The sequence below is a fragment of the Homarus americanus genome, unplaced genomic scaffold (genome assembly GCF_018991925.1).
Source record: "Homarus americanus isolate GMGI-L3 unplaced genomic scaffold, GMGI_Hamer_2.0 scaffold39553, whole genome shotgun sequence".
Taxonomy (NCBI): domain Eukaryota; kingdom Metazoa; phylum Arthropoda; class Malacostraca; order Decapoda; family Nephropidae; genus Homarus; species Homarus americanus.
Window position 1 is genome coordinate 8,960 of NW_024722329.1, and position 20,999 is coordinate 29,958.

Below are 20,999 nucleotides of genomic sequence, written 5' to 3' on the forward strand. Positions count from 1 at the left end.
ATGTAAAATGTATTCCGTTGGCGTCTTTTGTTTGCAGAAAAATTAAACATCAATAAACCAGAACGTTAAATATTTAATGGCAATGTTTTTTGTTTGTTTTTATCTTTAACACCTAAAATCATAAAGTGGGATTTATGGTTGTTGGAAAAAATAGAGCAACAATTAAATTATTAAAAACAGTTTGAGAATTTTATTTTGGTTATCAAATCTTCATCTAAAAATTGGATGTTACTTTTTTGTGAATCTTTTTCATTTGACAATAAAGAAAAGGATGGAACGTAAAATATTTTATTAAATTATTATATATTGTTCCCGTAAGTAGATACTCCATTTATTTCTAATATATTTTTAGGAGGGGTGACATTTTGGAAAGTTAAAAAAAGTTAAAGCATTGAAAACAAATGTATAAACGATTATTACAATGTGCTATAACCTTGATAGCTTATTATAAGTGTAACTTTCACCGGTAAAGTTTTATTCTAAGGTGATACACACAACCTTTTGTTCATGTGTGTGTGTGTGTGTGTTCAGGGAATGTCTCGAAAACAAAACAAATTTCTAGTTTGTTTTAACGGGAAGGAAAGTTCACCATAGCAACAAATGGAGCCACTGGTGTGTTTGTTTAAGAGATTAAAGATCAACGTAATTATGTCCGCAACATCAAACCAACAACTAAATGTATCCAACACGTCAAATGTTACTATTATGTGTTAAGAACGGTAAGATCCATGAACTCTATACTTAGCATGTATAGACTCGGCATATCTTGAAGAGCTGCTATTTATTTTAAGACTAAAAGCAAAGTTCAAGCCACCACTCTACGTATAAGAATCTATGATAAAAAACTTGACAAGTGACACACCTGCAATGTTCATAAATTATTACATATCCTAATTATGACACCTCGTAAACTTACAGCCATGAAAATGCCGCAACCAAGTAACGTACAGTAATTTGAAGCAAAAAACTAATTACTACAACTTAAAAATTAATCAGCAAGCCAGTTGAAAGTGGTGTTGACAGAGCTGAGTGACAGATCCAAGGGTATATATGAGGTGAGAACGGTGAGAACGAGGCAGTCATTACATCTGTCACCTTTGAGAAGAGAATGTCAGGTTGTGTTATTGATATCACTGCTATCATGTTTTACACCCGCTGAAGGACTACACCAAAAGGAGGACATAGATGGACTGACAGACTAACACTCATTTGTACCACCTTAGCCATCTACTTTGATTATAAAATGCAGTGTTTATTTGTTTCTGTTATTTTTGTTGCTTTAACTGGCCTTCAGTAGAACCTAACCTAACCTTACCATTCTACCTACACCAACCTAGCCTAATCTATCCTAACCTTACTAAGAAGGAATGTGAATTAAAGCTTCTTTTTTAATAAATTATATATATTTTCATAACCAATTTAGTTTAACTTTTTACTCAAATTTAGAGAAAAAGTAACTAGCGTAGGTTTGATTATCCGGACCCAGGAATCCAGAAAAGCGTAAATGAGGCAAGAAAGCAAGTTGGAATTCATGCTCATAGACCTGGTAATGAATCTCAACAATAAAAATCACAGGTTGTTGTCAGTCAAGAATGTTAAAGTTGGTGACCTTCAGCTAGTGTTGTGAGGCGTTGTTCGTCCTGATTAACGGTGGTAAGATAAACTGGGCTGCACCTTCCTCCAAGCACATCCTCCTCCGAGACTTAATTCCTGGAACGTAAACTTAATTAACACTCATGTGTTTTCTTTATTCTTTTGTCTATCTCCTTCGTTTTGACAAGTTAAAGGAAGTGTCATATGCGAAACTTTTTCTTTTCATAATTAGATCTCAATTAATGGTGTAATTTCCTATGTGAGGTTTAATATTACACGGTTCTGCGCATTTTACTTCAGATGGGAAAATGAAAATAAAAGCGACTAATTCTTAACCAAATTATTTTTCAGCTGTAAAGAAAAATTATGCTCGTGTGCATTTGTGTTCTACAAAATTAATAAAAAAAATCTCGAAATACTAGAATAACTGTAACCATCTTGAAATTAGTTTCAAGGGAACAGGGAACAGCAGACTTATCGTTCTTAGTGAACTTCGTGGTGGAAACTTAAACGATGTGTCTTTCGTTTATGTAAAATTGTTTATGTGGGGATGATACACAGTCAGAAGGTGCTGCCTTCTGGAAATAAAATCAAAGTTGTCTTATTTTGTTTGAGTGCCGACGTATAGTGTGTGCTTATTAAGGAAACACAAACAAGCGTTTTACTACGTAGTTCAATAATAATAATAATGGTTGCCCCTCGTGTAACGAGGAAGGCCTGCCCAAGGACCACCTAGTCGTGGATTTGTTTGAGGTGTAGAAGCTGTTGCCAACACAACAACCACACCCTGAGTTAACGAGCTGCATGTCCCAGTGTTAAGGAATTGTCCGAGAAGACCGTACAACTCTCTAACTGCATTGGCTAACCATTACCCCTGTTTGGGCTGGGGTTTGATATCAAACGATCTCACTTGTTAACACTTGCCTGAACAAGTGTAGTCGCTGGTACCTTTGATGAAGCTGGGTGAGATAATAGGTAGTCTCACGGCGTGTCACCTTTGATACAGTCGTACTTTTGAGTCGTTGAGTCGTTGAGTTGAGTCGTTGAGTCGTCCAAGCCCACCTGGGTTACACTTGTAATTATCTTAGCTTGTAAGTATACACAAGTGTACACAGGTTCTATTATCTTTATTTGTGGTTCCCTGGTTTAATGTAAACACACGTGGTGATTTTCTAGTTATATTGGATGCTCTGGTAGTTACAGAATTGTTTGTTGACAGACTACTGAGCATTAGCTATTAACTTGTAATTAGCTGATAGAATTAGAGAGAGATATAGCCTTGGGAGCTATGCTCACACATGTCTCTTTGGTACGGTGTCTGGCTGTGAATTGGTGAACTGTGTGAAACTGTGAAATAGGCGAACCTCTCTCTGTCAACACAGAGATAAGAGGCTACACTCCACAGGCCTACTCTCATGGAGGCCTGGGGACATATATTTATGGGTTGTAACCTGAATCTGTGTGAAACTACAAATGTTTATGTGTGCTGTCCACCCTAGGAGGTGTGACAGAACAAATGCTTATGTAGCTTTATGCTCAATAGTCTGGGTGATAGAATGTATATAATGAATATATGTCCTTAGCCCATATTTATATAATACTGATTGATAGGGGCTAGAACACCCCAGAACACGATCCACAAGTCCATTAATATTCAGGTTCCCAATTACTGCTAGGTAGACAAAGGCAAATGGCGTAAAAACACACACACACACACACACAAAAAACATAGTTTCACCCTGCCCCGGAATAGAACACGGGTCTTGCTAGGCGAGCATGCTGACCATTACATCACAGGTAGCCAAAATCTTGTATTGTAAACATTTTTTTTTCTTTTTCTTCGTGCTGGTCAAGCTCCGACTAGGGGTTAGCTGGACCCCCAGACAACTCTTTCGGAACCTGACCAGCACGGTCGTATTTGTATTATTATATCGACTTAATTATAGGTTGCAAAATCACTTGTGAGTTTTTCAATATTTTTTTTTATGATATTTACATAATCTAAGCTAAATGAAAACAAATAAGTGACTTAAATAATACGAAAACAAACAAATATAAATGGAACTCCACCTAATATATACTGTATGTTACAATAAATAGGGATAATTACCGACTACTGATAACTTCTATGTATTTCTATCTTTGGAAAACTTTTGAATTGACCATAAACGATCCTGTTGATCATAATAATACATATAAATAAACACCTTCATACTAAACGTAAGCTGACCTAATATAACTCAACCAACCTGACGTGACCTAACCTAACTTAACCTAACCTAACCTAACGTAACTTAACCTAAACTTACCTAACCTAGTCTAGCCTAACATAAAGTAACCTAAGCGTACCTAACGTAATGTAACGTAACGTCTCTATTTGAGTAAAATGACTGATTATTTGTATTAGCTTAATCGTACAGTGTATGATCCTGGCAATTAAACTAAATAGGGATAATTGCCGATTAGTGATAAATTCTATGCATTATTTTAAGCCTCTAACTGGCGATCATGTACTTCATCATATTAGTTATTAATAAGTGATCGTGGACCCTTCATGCCCGGTGCCGAATCCGGTGATACAGTTTACCGAGGCGTGAAAGTTTGGACGCTCGTGCTTGGCTAGAGGGCAACCACCGTCGGGCTGACAGCGCACAGCGACTTCGTTTTCCAGATGGTCGTGGTTGTTATAATCAAGGTCGTGGTTGTTATAATCATGGTCGTGGTTGTTATAATCATAGTCGTGGTTATGATCTCAGTAATGGGTGTTTTAATCATAGTCGTGGTTGTAAAAATCATGGTAGTGAGTGTTATAATCATGGCTGTGGTTGTTATAATCATATCCAATGGTTGTTATAATCATGGTCGTGGTAGTTATAATCATAGTCGTGGTAGTTATTGTAGGTTATGTATCTAAGCTACTGTGCCGAGTAGCAACCCTGTACATAAGCTACTGTGCCGAGTAGCATATATATATATATATAATCACGTGGCAACACTGCACGTGTTATGTGGCAACATTGCCCCGAGGCTGCCATATGGCAAGGCAGCCCAGTCTGACTGTGTGAGCCGTGCATGGCACACGCGAGTTACCACTTGTATTTCTCTCATCCATAATAAACGGACTCAGTGTTACTCAGTGTTTCCCTAGCCATCACTGCATTCTTCAGGGCACACTAGTAACTTTCATGGCGCAGTGAGTAGGATCTGTGGACTTACAAAGTGTGTGAACAATGCCGACAGTTACGTCTGCCGGTGATGCGCGTCGACTCATAGTGTGTTGTGTTGTGTTGCGCTGTGTTTCGCCGCGATGTGCAGTGTTGCTCCGTCACAGTGCGTTTTAGTGACGGTGCCAGTGTTAGTGTCAGTGTATTAGTGTGTGTCTAGAGCTGAGTTGAGCATTGGCCTGTGTTTTTGCGGTACCCACGGAGCACGCAGGCGCACACCCTTCTCGTGCGACATCCGGTGGGACACTGGTCTTGCCTCTGCCTCCGCCCGAGTCCTCCGTCCACCACGCTCCGCTCTCTGAGACACACACACACATGCACGCACGCACGCACTCACTCACGGACAGGACAGTGGACCTGGACCATATGCGTGATTTTTGCGCTGTTTATGTCACATATATGTGGTTCGAGCTGTTGAGGCGCCACTTTATATATTAAACAGTGCAGTCCACGCACACACAAAGATGGGAGGTAAGAAGGGACGTCAAGGTGGGAGACACGACTCCCCATCACCTTCCCCTCCACCGGGCGCAGACTCTCATCCTCCACCTCCAGTGACGGACATCGCCACAATTCTGAAGTGGATGGACGACCGGGACGAGCGACGTAGAGAAATGGAACTTCAGAGGGAGGAGACACGAAGAGAGGAGGAAAAGTTGCGTTTTGAGGCACTATTGGCGACCCTGGCGCTAACCCACCCTCCCTCACTCGCAGTTAGCGCGCTTCAAGGCGCCAGTACACTCCCTCCTCTACCACACCAGCGTCCTCCAGGTACTCTTGCTACCCCAACAGCTCCCAAGGCATCTGTTCAACCCCCACCCGCCCTCTCACCAGACATCACGTTTCAGCTTTTTCGTGAGTGGAGGCGGCGTTGGACAGATTACTCCACGATGGTGGACCTTGACAGCATGCCTCCAAACAAACAGCTCATCCAACTGAGGATGTGTTTGTCGCTGGAGACCCAGAGAGTTTTGGAGCACACGTTGCACGTGCCTCCCGACTCTACCTCTTCAGTGACGGATGTGCTCGACCTTTTACAGGAGCATGTTAAGGGTCGGAACAACGAGGCTTTGCGTCGCCGTGCCTTTACCAGCTGCAAGCAGGCGGAGAACGAATCCTTTGACGACTTTTTTGTACGTTTGAAGACTTTGTCTGAGGAGATCGACGTCTGCAAGGCGCACAGCCGGGAATGTGAGGAAGCCTGGATCAAGCACGGGATCTTGACAGGTGTCAGGCACGAAGAGTTGATGCAGCGACTCATCCCCCTGGACGCTTCCTCCACACTCCAGGTGGTAGTGACTGAATGTCGGTCATACGAGGCCACCAAGTCCGCCACCTCTGCCTTACGGGCCCCACCTGCTGTGAGAGCTATCTCACAATACAAGAAGGATAAGAAGGCGGCCAACAACGCGAAGGCTGCCACACGTTCTTCCACGCCTCCGCCTAGTGCTTCCTGTGGCAGCTGTGGAAAGCAGCACAGCCCCAAGACTTGCCCGGCCGCCGACGCACTGTGTCGTGGATGTGACCGTAAGGGCCACTGGTCTAACACAGACAGGTGCCCTGCACGAGGCCGCAAGTGTCAGGCCTGTGGTCGCTATGGACACTACGACAAGTGCTGCCGCCAACCCAATCCCAAAAGCCCGAGACGAGGAGGACAGCAGCGCACTTCCCTCGGGGTGGTTCGCACGCAGCCCCCTCCAGATGGCCCACGCAGCCCCAAGCAGCAGCGGAGTCACATCAGGAGGGTGGAATCGACCACACGCCCCAGGGCTACCCCTTCCCCTACTATCCGCGTCGCCGTCACACACGGTGATGTGTCGGGTCACATCGAGGTGATACCGGACACCGGCGCCGATACTACGGTGATTGGGTTGAAGCACCTCCAGAAACTGGGCCTCACCAAACGCGGCCTGGGACCACCGCCGCAGCTGCAGTACTACAATGCGGACGGTTCCCAGATGCCGGACGCTGTGGGCTCCTTTCAGGCAGAGATCACCTACGGCGACAGGTCGTGTTACGGATGGATCGACGTGCGGCCTACTCTCGCTACACCCTTGTTGTCGTGGGAGCACTGCAAGGAGTTAGGCGTGGTGCCCAGAGACTTTCCTGAGCAGATCCCAGCTGCTCGGTACACCGCCAGCAGGGTGCGTGAGTTAACGAGCGACGCGCCTGGCACTGCCACACAGAGCTGCCCAGAACCGCGTCCACTCCCACCCACACAGGACGCTCCCCTGCCCAGATCCTGTATGGTCACCCTCTCCGCTCTTGCGTTCCTACACACGCCAAGGCCTTTGCGAAGGACTGGCAGACCAAAGCCGAGAGCTGCTACCGCCGCACCGCTACACGTGCCCAGGACGCCAAGGCTCGGTATGACGACCGTGCCCGCCCTCTTCAGCCGCTGGAGATTGGTGCCCTTGTCCGCGTCCAGGACCCGACGACGACACGTCGGCACAAGGTTGGCATAGTGATGGGCGTCGGCCGGTCGCGGGACTACAAGGTCAGGATGCCGAGTGGCCGTGTCTGGTGGAGGAACCGCCGCTTCCTCCGGCCAGTCCCACCCCCTGCTGCTGGCCCCCTGACCGAAGACGAGTCACCTACACCTCACGAGGATCCGCCCCACAGTGCACCTCGACGCTCGGAGCGACTTAGGACTAAGAAGTCCGCTCAAGACAAAGACTATGAGCGTGAGGGGGGAGGGAGATGTAGGTTATGTATCTAAGCTACTGTGCCGAGTAGCAACCCTGTACATAAGCTACTGTGCCGAAGTAGCAACCCTGTACATAAGCTACTGTGCCGAGTAGCATTTATATATATATATATATGTTATGTTTATAATATATATATATATATATATATATATCGTAGACTATATAATCCTGGCCATTAAACTAAATAGGGATAATGGATTGAATTGAATTGAAGCAGTTTTTTTTGCCAGAAATAACAGATACAGAGTGGATAATAATAACATTATTAACATGGCTGAGCCACTTGAGAACCTCAGTGTTACGAGTTGGGGATTTAGAATATAGTTAAAAGTCTACCCAGATCCCAACAGGCAACAAAAAAAAAAAACAAAGACAATCGGACTATAAAAGGGTAGACAAAGGATGCGAGTTTTTGTTGTGTATAATAAAGTACCATAAATTCCTTAACAAAATATTCAGCTTTCTATAATTTACCCTTAACCATACTTAACCTAAACATTAACAGTATATACATATTTATACAACATACAATAATTTGAAGCAAGTGGACGTGGGGGAGGCAATATAAGATTACAAATACTTAAGTGCGGAGCTGAGATGGCTGACGAGCAAGGCTGAGTATTGTAGAAGACGGTAGGTAGTCACTGTGCCGAAGGTTTCCAGGATAGGTGATCCTGTGGTCACTTCCCAGAGTGAAGTGCTCTCTCCTCGAACTCGAGCTGACAAAGAAGACTTGAAGGAGGTGACACAACAACCAGGATATGGAGAAGGGAAACCCAGGAGTGGTAACTAAGACGAGTCATACTCGTGTCTCGTCCCTAGATGGCGTTGCTCGTGGGGTTGGGTAGGTAGATCAGGACAATAGATGGCGTGGTTCGTAGTGCTGGGAAGGTAGATCATGACAATTGGTGGCGCGGTTCGTAACATCAGCTATCGGTCGGAATTTTATCGTAAGATGGCAGGTCAATGGGTAAAAAAAGAGCTTAAATTCACTATGGTCATGATATTTTTTAATAAAATGGGCCAAAAAGTGTAAAAAATAAGAGTTAAAGTTGCTAAAAATTCACGTGGCTGCGAAAAGCTCTGTGATTGGTTGTGACGTCACAGACTGGCTTGAGCCGCCGAGAGGGAGCCTGGAGGCAGCCAGCTGTGGTGTATGTGTTGTTAACAGCAGAAATGCAGGACTTGTGGCCATATACAATGTTCACGGAAAGGGCAAAGAGTCGTTGGTACTTCGTGCCAATGTACAAAAGTATCGACAAATCCTCACCAGGCAAAATATTCATCACAGTACCGAAACATCTGAGAACTGTTCCTCGGCGAGGCTATATCTTCTCTGCTCCCGAGGTACTACAGGAACCTTATGATGGTGACCTGTGACCAGGCGAAGGTCGTAAGACTGTACCTAGTCACATGCCCTTCGCGCAAGCAACTAAACCTCCTTGTCCTGAGGAAGTTTTTTGACTCCTCAGAAATCAGTGGGGTGACAAGGGTCGTCCGCAGAGTGAGTGGTGGCCTTATCGTCACCTTCACTGAATGGGGACAGGCCCAGCAAATAGCCAACATAACAGAAATTAACTGGATCCAGATACTAGTGGAAGTTCGCATAGAGGACAACTTGGTGTTGGGAGTCATCTCCCACACCGAGATAGAACACCTTGAAAAAGAAGAACTGGCCGAGCAGATCGGAGACCAGCTGTCAGTAGTACGGAAGCTGACCAGTGCAACTGCACTGGTTGGCTACCCCAAGAAGCTACCAAGCACCGTTTTGCTGGGATGGGAGAACATCCCAGTAAGACCATATGAAAGAAGACCAACAAGATGTTACAAATGCCAGAGGTATGGCTATCTGGCGGGGAAGTGTCGAGCTCGGGAGGTCTATTGCAGTTGCGGGACACCCGGGCACCAGGACACCAACTGCTCGGAGGCCGCCAAGAAATGTGCAGCTTGTGGTGGCCCTCACTCCTCCTCCGACCGGGAGTGTAGGGTGGTTAAGCTGCGAAGCAAGAAAAAACTGAGCTACAAGGAGGATCTCCTTGTAGTGAAGACCGAAGAAAAGAAGAATCAAGACCCCAACAAGACCACAGAAAAGAAAAATCCAAACCCCAAGAAGACCACAGAAAAGAAGCCAGAATTAAACAAGACCGAAGAAAACGATATATTAATATTAACATTATCACCGTTTTTAGACGTTTACGAGAATATACCAGAACAAGACCAGAAGAAGAATGGCAATTGAAAAGTAAAATGAAGAACAAAAGGAAGAAGTCCGAAGAAAATGACTCTGCAAACAAACAGCTTCGGCCGAAATAGCCTAACGGCGAAGTGGCCAGTAATCCCCAAAACAAGTTCAATTACCGAAAGATAAGAAGATAAGAAAGAGACCGTGACTTGCTGCTCGACGACAGTTCCCCATTTCAGAATCCTGCTCCTAGTGTTGTGAAGATCATTTTGATGTGAGTATTAAGTTGATATATACAGGCACACTTTATTTTTAGGTTAAAATAAATTACTGCTCAAGTATCATCGTGTGTATTTATCTGCTGGGTGCCAAAATGATGCAAAAAAACGATAACTCCAACTTGGAAGTTTTCATCACTGTTCTCTATTTCATGTCTGGAAATATAAGTTTTCGTCGCTGATATCTATATTTAATGTTGTGGAAGGACTATGGACGACCATGGCCATGGATAGGCTTGAGATGATCAGATGACATGTAATTTAACGTGCTTCATCGCTGAATGGCGGGGTTCTTAATAATACTCTACAATCATAATGACATCTACTTTTGGTAAATTTCTTTCATCTGCCTTGATGAGCCCTGAATGCAGTTTTCCAACCTTCTCGGCTGATCGGTTCTGTAAATAAATAATATAAGAAATTAATTGTGCTTTACTGTGCAACACAGTAATACTATTTTTAATATATAAATATTACTAAGCACATTAACTAATTCAATGGATATTAGCTGCCCCTACTACAAATTTCACAGTATAAACATTCCAAACAATATTGGTATTATTTTGGTTTTGGTCATCTGGGAAACCTTAAGGCCCGAATTCAGAATAGTGATTTGAAACCGCATGAAGATTTAAACAAATGATAGAGCGAAGATTGAAGATTGTTGATATACAAAACGCTGGCTTGAGCCAACACAAAGATTCAAACCGGATTTGAGCTCGGAATTGCAGATCCTCGCATTAATCCAGCCTGGAGGCAGGTTCAGCGGTCGATCCTTCAAGCAAGTCAACATGAATTTTGACAGAGAGCGATATCGGCGATATCGTCAAATTGGAAATTTTGTAGAGAGAAGACTGATGGTAGATAGACATAATCCTATATTTTTTTATGATGACACAATTTAAACAACGATATAGGTTCAGCAAGGGAGATTTCCTTGATATTTTCCGTGATATGGAGCATCTACTTGACAGACATGTTGGCTCTGGTTCACCTCTACCTTCCATTCATCAGCTGATGATTGCTTTGAGATTCTTCGCAACGAATAGTTTCCGGGTAAGAAAGACTCTGGTTACTGAATGAGTTATGGTAATGTGTTACAACACGTCCTAACCTAACGTGACCTGACCTAACCTAACGTAACCTAACCCAACCTAACAAAAAGTAAAAGTGATTTGCCCCAAAGACAAATGTCAGAATCATTTAAAACAGCAAGAAAACTAGCGAAAAATAATTTTTTCATGTGAAAAAAAGGTGATGGGTGGATAACGAAAAATGACCAATACTTTTCCTAAAGAAAAACACTCAAAATAAAGAAGCGTCAGCGTTCTTCATTTACCTGCTTGATCTTCATGGACCCTAAATACAGCTGATGAATGGGGGGCAGAGGTGAACCATAGCCAACAGGTCAGTGAACAGGGTGATTCTCAATTGCATACAGTATTTCATGGGTGTAATTCCTGGAACAAATGTAAGGCAAAATCTCGGAATCTGTATAGTTTACTAGCTATAACTCTTGAATGATGTTGATGTAATGACAGTGGGATTGGAGTGAAATATCAGTAAGTTTTGGTGTGATTTTATGCACACAACTCTACACAGTAAGATACAGAGGCAGAGGCAGAGGCAGGGAATTTTGAACTTCTACTCAAATAACTAGCAAACTATACAGATTCCGAGATTTTGTCTTTCAATTGTTACAGAAATACTCCCTGCAATTTACTGTACGCAATTGACAATCACCCTGTATAGGATGAAAATTTGAGAAATTTTAAATTATATGTTGGAGCATGTAGATAAGTCTTGCTGATATTCATTACCATTAAGTATATTTCAGTTTACATTCATTCTATTTGCTCTACATTTATTTTGTATTATATATTCCATGTTATGCTAGGATTTCTAGTTCATTTGACATTTTATTCCACATTATTTTGTTATGTGACTTTTCTCTATTTCATAAGTCACAAATATGGGAAAAATGTAACATCAGTTTCTCCCGTATTTCATGTTTATATTGGTCAACTTCAATGGCTTTATTTTTATAGGAAATTGTTTGTTCCGAGTACGTGTCCCGCTATTCCTATTATGTTTTTTTTTTCTGCTAAAGAATAGTATGAAGTCAGACTCTTTGACCACATATCCTACTCATATATCCCACTCACATGTCTTCTCATTTTTCTCTTTTAGACCATTGTATTGTACTGTAGGTGCAAATTGGATAAAAACAATACATGTGAAAACATATTTATTTGAGTTTGTAATAACATAGCCTTCAAAAAGTTTGGAATGAAAATCATCTATAGATTCCTTTCTCTTTTAACCTTTGATAAGTGTGATGAGAATTCTGTATGGAAGGCACAATATACTGTAGTATTAGAATACAGGATTCTATATTGAGCTTGGCAATAAGTATAAAATTATGTCCAATTTATTCAGGAAAATAGGCTTTAACTTCCAGAATAATTGTCCAATTTGAATATAACAAAATATCACATTACACAGAAAATACTGAACTTGAATTAGTTTTCTTGTGGTAATATGATACGGTATATCTAATATCTAATATACTATAGGATTAGCCATGTGAGTATCTGTTCTGGGCAGCCGAAACGGCACAATCGTTTTTCATCAAACTTGTTGGAAAAATCGCAAAAAAATTCGTAGAGTGAAAAAAACCTAGTCCCATATCGATGGTTTCTTTAGGAAGCCATTACATAACCATTTTATTTACGCTGGAAAACGATGCAAGTCTGCTGACTTGGCGCACCCTCATCCGCTGTACGCTGTCATCGTATGGCTCCCTCCTCCTCCCCCCAGTTTTTTTCTTAGCCTACTTTTTTTAATGTTGTTTCGATTAGTAAAGGAAGGAAGATGAGTAAATAGAAGAATAAAGAAGGCGAAACAGAAAATAGTTAGAGATAACAGGCGGGGGGAGCTGAGTTTCATCATGCGTTTGGATGCGCAGTTTCAAAGCTACCGGACGACCTTACAGCTACAGTGTATACTTATTCCTGTGGCTTATGGAAAAGGAGAAGAGATAAAAAAGTAATAACAGGAATGCATGGAGAAGATGACTACAATACACACAGGGTGAATATAGACAGATTCATACATGCACAAATAGACAATATGGCAACTAACATGACAGACAGACAGCTGACTGACTGGTTCGCATAGACAAAGAGGCAGTCATACGCCAACAACGGATAAGTCAGACAGATTTGACAACACAAAGAGTACAGACGGGCGTATATTCAAACACCACGCAGACGAACAGACAGTTGGGATGGCAATAGAGAGGACGGATAGACTTGAGACAGATTAGATGGCATTTATAAACAAGAATAACACCAAATTGACCATAGCTGCGTCACTGAGGGTGTGAGGTCTTACATCCACCAGCGTAAATAATAAGACTCAACACCCTCGCGCGGAAAGAACATCGATGGTCGGTCAGTCAAGTGAGATGGGCCTAAAACTGACAAACGTAGATTATGACTATGATGTCTTAGCACAGGTGATGACTTAAGCAGATGATGACTATCTAATCAGAATCAAGGTCACTTCACTTCATAATATAATTTATCTCGGAATGATCATCGGTGATTCATAATAATTATTTTTTTTATGATTTTAACCTCTCCTTATGGCGAATATTTCTTTAACTAATTATTCTAACACATTCTATTCCCGCTTATAGTATACTAGATACTGTAAGTATCACGACCACGACGATGATTATAACAACCACGACCATGATTATAACAACCAAGACCATGATTATAACAACCACGACCATGAATATAACAACCACGACTATGATTATAACAACCACGACTATGATTATACCATTGGTATAATCATAGTCGTGGTTGTTATAATCATGGTCGTGGTTGGTATAATATACCAACCACGACCATGATTATAACAACCATGACCATGATTTTAACAACCACGACCATGATTATAATAACCACGACTATGAACATAACCACGACCATGATTGTAACAACCACGACCATGATCATAACCACGACCATGATCATAACAACCCAAAGCATGATTATAACAACCAAGACTATGATTATAACAATGACGACCATGATTATAACAACCACGACCATGATTATAACAACCAAAATCATGATTATAACAACCACGACTATGATTATACCAACCACGACCATGATTATAACAACCACGACCATGATTATAACAACCAAAATCAACCACGACTATGATTATACCAACCACGACCATGATTATAACAACCATGACCATGATTTTAACAACCACGACCATTATAACAACCACGACCATGATTTTAACAACCACGACCATGATTATAACAACCAAAATCATGATTATAACAACCACGACCATGATTATAACTACCACGACTATGATTATACCAACCACGACCATGATTATACCAACCACGACCATGATTATAACAACCACGACCATGATTATAACAACCAAAATCATGATTATAACAACCACGACTATGATTATACCAACCACGACCATGATTATAACAACCATGACCATGATTTTAACAACCACGACCATGATTATAATAACCACGACTATGAACATAACCACGACCATGATTGTAACAACCACGACCATGATCATAACCACGACCATGATCATAACAACCCAAATCATGAGTATAACAACCAAGACTATGATTATAACAATGACGACCATGATTATAACAACCACGACCATGATTATAACAACCACGACCATGATTATAACAACCACGACCATGATTATAACAACCACGACCATTTGGAAAACGATGTCGCTGTATGCTGTTAGCCAGATGGCGGTTGCACTCTAGCCAAGCACGAGCGTTCGAACTTTCACGCCTCTGTAAACTGTACCACCGGACTCGCCACCGGGCACGAAGGGCCTACGATCACTTGTAATACTCTATGACATAAACATATACAGGTATATTGAAATTGCAAAGAAAATCCCACAGCCCTTATGAAAAATTAGCACATAATGGAAGTTTCATAATGTCATTAAAAATAAAAATTGTAAAGCATTGGAAAAGAAAAGAAAATACAAGCAGAATGTACTTTATAGAGCAATGATTTATGATATTGTACATTACAAAGGATTGCATAGAAGAAGTTTCTTTCTGTTCTTTTCTTCCTGAAAAAGTAACTCCTATTGTTTTTCTCTTTTCAAATCATAATATTCTTGAGCCAATTTTTGTGTTTTAAGCTTAGAATGGAGCAGTTCTATATCTTGCTCAGAAGACTTCTCAACATTCCTTGCTGCCACTTTCTTGGGAGTCTGATACTGGTGTCTGTAATTTTCATGACTGTTACTACTGTTACTACACCCTGAGTAAGGTCTTGATACTTCATTTTTAGTGCCGAGACTTGAATGTGGCCTAGAGTTATATAAATTGGATGAAGTCCCTTTTCTGCCAGTCAATATTTCCCCCATGTCATCCTCTACTATTTCGTAATTATGTATGATCACAGCATCATCTTGGATTATCCCAAGGGTTTCCTCTGCTTGAGCTGCACCACATTTTATTTTATTAATTAAGCAAAAAAAAAAATTTTACTTTGCAGTTTGCTATTGAGTCTATTACATGTACATTTTGAAGTATTTGTAAATACTGAATCAAATTTTAAATGCAAGAGTGAATACTAATACTGTATCTAAATGGGAAAATAAAATTTGAACACACATTCAGAAAATATCTGTACTGTATACAGTAGGATACTAAGCAAATTATCATAATTTCTTGATAGAGTATTCATTGTTCTGAAGATTTTACCATTTTAATGGCTTATTTACTGATCTTTTTCTTACTATGACAAAAACAGACAAATATAAAAATGCATTGTTTAAGTGATATGAATATCCTAGGTGATATATATTTTTACACGAAAATTTATTTGATACAATAATTTCAACTGGGTAAACACAGCATTCAGTATATACACTTGTCAGAACCTCCCAGTAAGTAGTGACAGATAGAAGAGGATAACAAGTTAATATTGGCCTTGTTTGTGGCAAACATTTTTATTGTACATTTATTATCTTATATGATAACACGGATGAAGAATGATAACATACCAAGTGGCAGTGGTTCATCTTCCCCAATATCAGTGTCTATAGGCTGGTACAGTCGGAAATCATATTCTCTAGCCCACCTCGGTCGGTGCTGGAGGTTAGTACAATGTCCTTTCTGGACGGGGGCCCACTCTAACTATCACGAAGCAACACACGCACGAACACACACAGTCATAGTACGGCTGTATAGATGATATTATGTATAAATGGTGTATATGGCATTTTATACTCTGCATTGTCTTCATTATATATGAACACGAAGAAAAATTACCGTAGGTTGTAGTTACGAAAGTATGAATGGAAATAAACACTTCCAAACCACCCAGTGAGTCCACACAACGTTTACAGCGCTTGTGTGTGTGTGCCAGACCACGATGCTTCCACCACACCCCATCATTCGCGTAACTATATGAAAAATCGTGTTTAATTTAGCTACATATTTCAAAAACCTTAAATTACATGTGAATCAGTCACTCCTCATTTGACACACTTATAGTGTAATACTTTGACCATCCCACCAGGGCACATGGAGGCCCACAGTGACCCTCACGAGGCAACATGCGCACGAACACACAAGTTATGATATAAACCCTTCGGGGCTTCACTATCATTATCATGTTATGTTCATCGTGCTCTGTATCTTGGTAACTAGTCATAGTATCAATACATGACAGTGTTATTAGTATAATATTGGAACTTTTTACCTACAGTTATTGTTGTAAATCATGGACAGGAAGGATACATAAATTGTAATATCAAGTGTATGGTTCGCTCAAAGCCACCCCAAGTCAGACAACGCCTCTCCATTTTTGAATATGGGTACTACATTTGCCTGTTTCCACAAGTCTGACACAACTCCCGTGTCTAATGATTTTGTAAATAAATTTACGAAGGGTCTGCTAATCTGTTCCTTGCACTCTTTCAAAGCTCGAGGGAAAATTTTGTCTTCTTTAATTTATTTATCTTCTTAAGAGCATCCTCTTTTCTGATAGTGATATTCTTTAATTTCTCTTCTTTATCTCCCCTAAATATCAATTTCACCTCTAGCATTTCCTCGTGAATTTGTTCTGTGATAACAGATAAGAAGAAGCTGTTTAATGCTTTGTTTTTTCCACACTATCATCGATCACTTCCCCCTCTCTCTGACTTTAAGGACCTCACTTTGTCCTTGACCTTTGTCCTATATACCTGGAAAAATCCCTTGGGGTTCGCCTTGGATTCTCTTGCTATCTTGATTTCGTAGTCCCTCTTTGCCTTCCTTACATTTTTCTTAACATTCCTAGATAGTTCATTATACCTAATTCTGAGCTGCTCCTCCCCTCCCTTTAATTTCTTATAAATTCTTTTCTTTATTCCTATGTCATGTTTAAGTTTTTTGGTCATCCACCTTGGCTCATTCTTATTTGACCTAATTTTTCTGTATGGTATATTTTCTTCTTGTGCTTTACGTAGTGTACTAGTGAATATATTATAGTCATGATCAATTTTCGTGTCACCAGCGACCTCACCCATGCCTACTGGAGACTGACCTGACTGTTCCCAGGTGACCTCACCAAGGTACCGTCTTAACCCCTCATAATCCGCCGATCGAAAGTCTGGGACTCTGACCATATTGTCATTATTTTTCGCTTCCCAATTTAGGGTGAACCTGATTTCTCTGTAATCACTGTTCCCTAGTTCTTCCCCCTATTGTGATATCTCTGATAATATTTTCATTATTTGTTAATACTAGGTGTATTATATTGTCACCTCTAGTAGGTTCTGTAATTAGTTGTTTTAAACAAAATTGTCCTCTACTGCGTCTAGGAAGTCTTCAGAAAAGCAAATTAATCTACGACTCTCAACATGGGTTTACAAAAGGAAAATCTTGTTGAACAAATCTGCTGAGATTTCTTAGGAAAGTCTTCGAGGTAGTAGATAATGACGAAAATTACGATGTTATTTACTTAAACTTTAGCAAAGCATATAACAGAGTACTGCATCAGAGGATTCTGAGAAAAGTTAAGGCTCATGGTATCGAGGGGAAAGTTTTAAATTAGATAAAATCATGGCTCACCGAGAGAACACAGAGAGTCAGCGTAGGTAGTCTTGAATCTGAGTGGGGCTGTGTAACCAGTGGAGTTCCCCAGGGGTCAGTACTGGGCCCACTCGTGTTCATAATCTACATAAACGATCTAGATACTGGGATCAGCAGTGACTTAAGCAAGTTTGCGGATGACACCAAAATAGGGCGGCAGATTAATTCAGGGCAGGATGCAAATGCACTACAGGAGGATTTAAATAAACTGCAGGAGTGGTCAGAAAAATGGTAAATGGAATTCAATACCAGCAAGTGTAGCGTACTTATTATTGGAAGAACAAAGACTGTCAATGTATACAGCCTTAACAATGTCAACCTAGAGAAGTTGACTTGTGAAAGAGACTTAGGGGTACTTGTAAGCCCGGACCTTCGGCCTAGAAAATAGTGGGTTAATGGTCAAAATAAGGCAAACAGAGTATTAGGGTTTATATCTAGAAGTGTAAGTAATAAGAGTGCGGAGGTCATATTGCAATTATATCTTGCGCTATTCAGGCTGCACCTCGGTTATGCTGTTCAGTTATGGTGCCCTTATTATAGAATGGATATCAATTCACTGGAGTAGGTGCAGCGAAGAATGACGAAAATGATTCCGGGATTTAGAAACTTTCCATATGAAGATAGATTAAAGAAACTAAACTTGCATTCCCTAGAAAGACGAAGAGTACGGGAGATATGATAGAAGTATTTAAGTGGGTGAAAGGAATCAATAAAGAGATATAGATACAGTTCTTATCATATCCGAGCACGATAGGACTCGTAGCAACGGATTTAAGTAGGATAAGTTTAGGTTTAGGAGGGAGATAGGAAGGAACTGGTTCACAAATAGGGTGGTAGACGAGTGGAACAAGCTTAGCAACTTTGTAGTAAGTGCTGAAACGCTGGAAACTTTTAAAAGGAGGCTAGATAGATTCATGGATGATAGAGTGGTAGTAACTCTCGACAGGAGCTGTCATGCACAGGCCAACCGGCCTATTGCAAACTCCTTATTTTCTTATGTTCTTAACAAACCTTAACCTGACGTACCCTTACCTGACCTAACCTAACTAGTTCGCAATCTTTATGTCATCCAGAACGACCCTTCAATATCCACACACCCCTCCTCCACACCCCGTCCTACACACTCACACCTTTTTCCTCCACACTCACACCCTCACCCTCCTACTCCACACCTACACCTCCGTCCTCCTACACATCCACACCCCCTTCTTCTTACACATCCATACCCTCCTCCTCCTCCTCCCCCAAAGCAACACCTTCCTCCTCTTACACACCCACACCCGACTCCTCCTCCACATCTGCACCCTCCTCCACACCTGCACCCTCCTCCACACCTGCATCCTCCTCCACACCTGTTGAGAGCCCCTTCACACCTCTCACTCGTTTCTATTTACCTGGTCATTCTATACCACAGACTCTAACCCTAACCAATTTCACGCTACATACACAAAACTTAATGGCAGATTGCAGGCAGGGGGCGGGGGCTGGGCGAGGCGAGGGCTGAGCGGGGCGGGGGCGGAGGCTGGGTGGGGCGGGGCAGAGGCTGGGGTGGGGCGGGGACGGGGCGGGGCAGACGGCAGGGGATGGAAGGCAGGAGAGACTACCAACAAATGTAGTCAACTTTCTTCAAATTCATCAATGTGTCCTACTTATTTCAACCAAGTTCACGAACAACACTTGATGATGATGATGATGGTAGTGATGATGATAGTGATGATGATGATGATGATGATGGTAGTGATGATGATGATGATGATGATGGTAGTGATGATGATGATGATGATGGTAGTGATGATGATAATAATGATGATGATGATGATGATGATGGTAGTGATGATGATGATGATAGTGATGATGATAATGATGATGATGGTAGTGATGATGATAATGATGATGATAGTAGTGATGATGATGATAATGATGATGATGGTAGTGATGATGATGATAATGATGATGATGATGATGATGGTAGTGATGATGATGATGATAGTGATGATGATGATGATGATGATGGTAGTGATGATGATGATGATAATAATGATGATGATGATGATGATGGTAGGTGATGATGATGATGATGATAGTGATGATGATAATGATGATGGTAGTGATGATGATAATGATGATGATAGTAGTGAGGATGATGATAATGATGATGATGGTAGTGATGATGATGATAATGATGATGATGATGATGATGATGGTAGTAATGATGATAGTGATGATGATAATGATGAAGATGATGATGGTGATGACGATGATGGTGATGAGTGGCAGTAAATATCTCATTTTTTTCAACACCTTCCAAAAGTTTTCTCACACTTCTCTATACAACTTTGTGGGCAAAACTTATGTACGAATCATTACCAAAACACTAGACAAAACCCCGATTTACACCTTGCTACCCTAGACTACACTCCGATTTACACCCTATACAACACCCTGATTTACACCTTACTACACTAGGCTGCACTCCGATTTACACCCTATACAACACCCTGATTTACACCTTGCTACCCTAGACTATACCCTGATTTACACCCTATACAACACCCTGATTTACACCATGCTACCCTAGACTATACCCTGATTTACACCCTATACAACACCCTGATTTACACCTTGCTACCCTAGACTACACCCTGATTTACACCCGATACAACACCCTGATTTACACCTTACTACACTAGACTACACTCTGATTTACACCCTATACAACACCCTGATTTACACCCGATACAACACCCTGATTGACACCTTACTACACTAGACTACACCCCGATTTACACCCTATAAAACACCCTGATTTACACCCTATAAAACACT